At 42.1% G+C, this 6319-nt stretch overlaps 1 long non-coding RNA gene across 1 annotated transcript; it reads left to right on the forward strand.

Moving 5' to 3' along the window:
• Positions 1 to 4099: 4099 nt before the first annotated feature.
• Positions 4100 to 5256, forward strand: LOC134298723 (uncharacterized). The gene is made up of 2 exons (XR_010005813.1): positions 4100 to 4256; positions 4744 to 5256. It is a non-coding gene; the product is annotated as an uncharacterized LOC134298723 (long non-coding RNA).
• The last annotated feature ends 1063 nt before the right edge of the window (positions 5257 to 6319 follow it).

Genomic DNA, 6319 nt, shown 5'->3' on the forward strand with positions numbered 1-6319 from the left:
GCCAGCCCGTTTATGTTGGATAAGTGAGACTCTACTGTACCAGCAGAAAGAGAGCATGAGATTTTTTTTTCACATTTCTGAACTTTTTTGTGAAAATGTTATGAATATTGTATTATGAAAAAAGTGAAAATATTTTTTTGGGAGTGAAAAATCATTTTGTGAATGCCTGCCAAATGCTTAAATGCAATACAATATTGTGACCATTGACCATTTTTGACAGTGTTTCTCAACATATTGAAATACACTTTCTCATTGTGGACAAGAAAATTTGGGAGTATTCTCTATATTCCCATTCATCAGAAAGTATGAAAATCTCAGTGACTATAGTTCAGGAAACTGTAGCTCTATGTATGTAAGTATAAATTCAGACCCAATGGCTGAATTGAAGTACTGTATATACTCGAATATAAGCCAACCCGAATATAAGCCAAGGCACCTAATTTTACCACAAAAAACTAGGATAACTCGAGTGTAAGACGAGGGTGGGAAATGCAGCAATTACTGGTAAATTTCAAAAATAAAAATAAAAATAGATACCAATAAAATTATATTAATTGAGGCATCAGTAGGTTAACTGTTTTTGAATATTTACCTAAAACTGTAATTTAAGATAATAAGACTTTAATAAGATAAGACTGTCCAACTCTGATTACTTATATACTCAAGTATAAGCCAACCCAAATTTAAGCCGGCCAGGATCCTCACTCAAGTATAAGCCAAGGGGGGCTTTTTCAACACAGCTGAAAAACACAGCTTATATTCGATTATATACAGTATATTGTTGGAAGAAAAAGCAAATTCTCTTATCATGAGGTGGTTTTTTTTTTTTTTACCATTTTCTTATTATAAGGTCTGAATGGGAACTCTTTGACTTGCATTATTTGAATAAACCAGATTTCATTTGAGGTCACTGCAGTTTCCTAAACGTTGGAAGTCCATTGGTCTCAACAGCCCTTAAGGGAGGTTTAATTTATTGAGCTTCTTTATTGCTTATTAATACGTCATATTTTCAATTGTCATGTTGCAGTTGTTCAATTGTTTAAAAACTTCAAGATCTTCCCTCCTTGAACATATAAAACACTTTAACTATTGGTGCATTCTAAAAAGATTAACTGACATCATTCTCCCCTGTCTGAACAAAGCACATTCTATAAACACAGGTATTTCCAATCTGGAAAGGACTAGGTTGTAACTGCCTACAATAGAGGTGTGGGAAATGAAAACTGTCTCAGAAGAACACAGGTGGAAACCTTAATCAGCAATAACATGGTTGAATACAGTCAGGCTTTTATGAGCTAAGCACTTAAAGCCCTTGGCCCTGATGGATGAATCTGTCAGTTTTGCTTTCTCTCATATCTGACTTTTTAAAACTCTCAAGTCCTTTCCATCATGAATATGAAAGAATTTGTATATTTCGCTAAGCTTCTGTAAAAATGAACTCAAATGAGTTGCTCACTCATTTCTATGGCTAGATCCTACATGATACTGGTTGGTAAGGAATTTCCTTTCCCTCCCCTTTCTTCTTTAGTCTGTAAAATCACCCAAAACTGGCTCTGGAAGTTTTCCAGCTGGTTTTTTTTTTTGGGGGGGGGGGGGTGGAAGATAACAGTAGTGAGAAGTAGGCTTGGGCCCGAATCAATTTGAACAAAAATGATTTGTAGTTTTTGGTGGGTCATTTTGTACAATAGCCTGGCAAAATAGATTGAGTGAGCCAGAGTTTATCAGTTCTTGAGAGCAAAGAGTAAAGTCTGCAATATACCTAAGGCAGGGCTCTACCGTACTCCCTGGCAGAAGCAGCGTCCTCTATTTTTTCTTGGAAGGTTCCCTCCTCCTTCAGAGGGGGCCTTGAGAACTCGCTTTCCCAGCATCACTTGCATGCCCTATGCATTGAAAATTTCCTCTCAGAGCATGATGGGTGTTGAAGTTTTTCCCTCTCCATCCAGTCGGCACAAAAGAGGGAGGGGGAAGTGTTTCCTTTCTTCGATGCTGGCCTCGCAGGCAATGCATGGCAAGGGGCCGGGTTGTGGCGTAGGCTGGTGAGCAGCCTGCTGCAATAAAACACTCTGACCATGAGGTCATGAGTTCGAGGCCAGCCCATGGGGGGGGGGGGGTGAGCACCCGTCAATTAAAAAAATAAAAAATAGCTCCTGCTTGTTGCTGACCTAGCAACCCGAAAGATAGTTGCACCTATCAAGTAGGAAATAAGGTACCACTTATAAAGTGGGGAGGCAAATTTAACTAATTTACGATGTTGGAATGAGGAAGTGCCGTCACAGTGGATGATGAAGCAGCTGCTCCCCCCTGTGGCCAGAATTGAACATCTCCTCAGGAGAAGGTTAAATTGCCTCTGCGTCTGTCTCTGTCTAGGTTCTATGTGTATAGGGGCATTGAATGTTTGCCCTATATGTATATAATCCTGAGTCCCCTTCGGGGTGAGAAGGACAGAATATAAATACTGTAAATAAATAAATAAATAAATAAATAAGAGTGTGGCAGGGAATGAGTGCCCCAAGAAGATGGCCATCCCTCACCTGCTCGGGGAGGGTATGGCGCAGCTGGCTAGTAACCAGCTGCAATAAATAACTCATGACCGAGAGGTCATGAGTTCGAAGCCCGGGTTGAGTTAAGCCCCCGACCATTAAATAGCTCAGCTTGCTGTTTACCTAAGTAGCCCAAAAGACAGTTGCATCTGTCAACTAGGAAATTTAGGTACGCTTTATGTGAGAGGCTAATTTAACTAATTTACAACACCATAAAACTGCCAGCAGCATGTGGAAAGGAATGAGAAAGTACAGTACTTGGTGTCACTAGTGGATGGTGACGCAACAGCTCCCCCTGTGGCCAGAATCAAGCATACCCTCATGAAGCTGGAAATGTTAAATTGCCTCTGTCTGTGTCTATATTGTATGTTGTTTGTTGATGGCATTGAATGTGTGCATTGTAATCCACCCTGAGTCCCCTTCAGTGTGAGAAGGGTGGAATATAAATACTATAAATAAATAAATGAATAAATAAATAAATAAATAAATATGTGGGGCAGGCAGCAGCAGCAGCCACCTTATCCTGCTTCGAGGATGTTGGACAAAGCCACAAAAAGCGTTCGCGTCTCCTTCTTCATTGCAAATTTTCTGGGTGCCAAAGAAGACCCCAAGGTTTTGGAGGAGTATGAGCCCCACAGAGGCAGCCTCACAGGGGGTGGGGAGCAGGCATTATAGCCAATGGGCAGAATTTCTGCTGGATAAAAACAGTAAAACCCCTCCCCTTTCGAGTAACTTTCCAGTAAACAGAATGAGGGGTCAGCTGACAATGGTCCCCAAAAAGGCATGCCTTTTGGCCGAATTGCACACTTCTAGTGAGAAGTGGGGGGATCCCTTTTTCCATTTGCTGGACTTTCCTGTTGTATTTGAGGAAGTCTACAGCCTCTAGGCAGCATTGGTGTAAAATGGAGAGTGAATTTAGATCCCTAATTTCTGGGTCAAGTCTAAGTTAGACAGGTAGGTAAAGGTAAAGGTTTCTCCTGATGTTAAGTCCAGTCATGTCTGACTCTGGGGGTTGGTGCTCATCTCCATTTCTAAGCCGAAGAGCTGGCATTGTCCGTAGACACCTCCAAGGTCATGTGGCCAGCATGACTGCATAGAGTGCCGTTACCTTCCCACTGGAGCAGTACCTATTGATCTACTCACATTGGCATGTTTTCGAACTGCTAGGTTGGCAGAAGCTGGAGCTAATAGCAGGTGCTCACTCCGCTCCCGGGATTTGAACCTGTGACCTTTCAGTCTGCAAGTTCAGCAGCTCAGTGCTTTAGCACACTTCGGGGCTCCTGACCTTATGTAAATCCACCTATGTGATGAATCTGAGGCTGTTCCAAGGGCAGATTTACACAGGGATAACCTGTCTAGCATAGACTTCCTTGCTAGTGCTTTCCAGTTTGGAAATGCCCATCCTTCTTGCCGGTCAGACAGGCATCCCAGCCTGACATCACAGAAGCACCTGTGATGGTGGCAGCAGTGACAGAGAGGGTATTCCAGCTCAGCCAGTCTGACACCTGCCAGCCCAACCTGGTGTCTCTGTGATGTCACGCCAGGATGCCTGTGTGGCCAGCAAGAAGGATGAGGTTGACCTCCCTTTCCTCTTGCTGTTTATGCGGGTGCTCTGTTCTGACATAAACAGAGTGTCCAGGAGCTTGGATGGACACACGGGTGACTAAGAGAGATGGCAGCAACATGGGGACAATTTATGATTAGCACAGGAGAGAGGTGATGGTGTCAAGTGATGGACAACAGATTAAATGGAATCAGACCAGACTGCCCCGAAGCTCTGGGATAGTCTGTGCTTTCCTGCAAATCTGTAGTAATTCCCGACTTTGCAAGAAACAGAGGAAGTTGGTTTAAAGCAAAAAGGAAACAAGAAAGGAAAGCACAGTACTCACTGGAAGCTGCTGTGTTGTGAATATTGCCAGTGGTGAATATGGGGTTTGGGGGCATTGCAGACAAGCCCCTGGTGACTTTCAGTATTCTGTTGTGTCAGTAGTGATGAAGGTGTGAATTTGGCAGCTTCATCAGCTGACTTCCCCTCATGCCTGACTTTCATAGAAATATGTTACAACAGACATGGCAGATCTTTTCTCCAAGAATCTCACTTGCAATCCTTGTCTTTCCTAATTTCTGTGGGAAAAGAGGAGAAGACAAGTTACAGAAGATTTGATATCTACTCTCTCTCTCCTCCTGGATTTCCCATATACAGGTATTTACAACTCATGAATTCTTCTCAGATTATTCCATCAATGTCCCCAATCATATGGAGGATTCCAAGCACATTCAACCAGATGTACGGAGATTATCTCTTCACAGAAAACATATGAAGGTGAGGGCAGAACACCAGCAGCAATGACGACATTTGGCCACAGCCAGAACATGCATCCTTGCTCTTCCTCAGTGATTCCTCAAGTACACATATGAAGAATGTTTGGCAAGTGTACACTTTTGACCATTTTCCATGTCTCTTACAGCATGCAAACTGATCCAGAAAAATGCTACCCTGTCTCTTTTATCATATCAAATGGAAAGTTTGGGGAAACTGATTTTCAGGGAATACAGTTTCCAGAATTACCAACCAACAGGGTCAGAAATTCTGGGAACTAAATTGTCAAGAAAAAAACTTTCTCAATCACTAATTTCATGAAAACTCTGCAGCAAAAACAGCAATAATAGCAACCCTGCTTCACTTTGCTGGTCCATAAAATAACCCATACATGAACTATGCAAATATCGATCTTGATTTTAGTGGGTGGGAGTTGCCTATCATTATACATGAAAGAATGATTTCTCCAACATGGCTGCTATTATTATTATTATTATTATTATTATTATTATTATTATTATTATTATTATTTTATCCTCCTTTTCTATCATGAGTGGGAATCAAAGCAGCAAGCAAATTAAAACGACAGAAATTACATGACACATAATAAAATAAAATTGATAAACAGAGAACACTGTTACATAAACTATAAACTACAAAGTTAATAAATACAACATTTCCCACTAAAATTCCCTGAGCCTATTAAAAATCCTAAAGCTTTGTATGTTTAGGACCTGTGTATCTGTTGTCAGGTCCAAGATAGCCTTCATTAATATGCCTTATCTGTCGCAGCCTATTATGGGTTAATGGGGGGAGGCCTGCTTCCGTAGGAAGGTTTAACCTGTACATGAAATGCCAGTAGAGTGAGGCTGATCACATATTTTTGGGAAGGGAGTTCCAGAACCGCTGGGCCATCACTGAGAAGGCCCGCTCTCTCGTTCCCACCAATCATGCTTGTGACAGTGATGGGACCGAGAGAAGGGCCTCTCCTGATGGTCTCAGGGCTTGTGTGGGCTGGTAGGAGGAGATGCAGTCCCTTATGCAGGCTGGGTTCAAACCATTTAGGGCAGTGGTTCTCAACCTGTGGGGCCTCGGATGTTTTGGCTTTCAATTCCCAGAAATCCTAACTGCTGGTAAACTGACTGGGATTTCTGGGAGATTTAGGCCAAAACACCGGGGGAACCACACGCTGAGAACCACTGGTTTGGGGCTCCAGGCTAAGGCCAGCACCTTGGATTGCACCTGGAAACAAACTGGGCTACCAGGAAGTTTTGATGAGTTCATTAATCATGATGGCAAAGCAAGGGGCAGATGGGAAAGAAAATAAAAAGATGTTATGTAGATTGACAGTAACATTCCAGATTGGTAGTAACATTCCAGAATGCTGTGCAATTTTGTAAAAGCAGAATTAAAAATAAATCAGAGTATTATTAATCGCAGGGAGAACTTTGCCCTGAGC

The sequence above is a fragment of the Anolis carolinensis genome, chromosome 4 (assembly GCF_035594765.1).
Source record: "Anolis carolinensis isolate JA03-04 chromosome 4, rAnoCar3.1.pri, whole genome shotgun sequence".
NCBI classification, from domain to species: domain Eukaryota; kingdom Metazoa; phylum Chordata; class Lepidosauria; order Squamata; family Dactyloidae; genus Anolis; species Anolis carolinensis.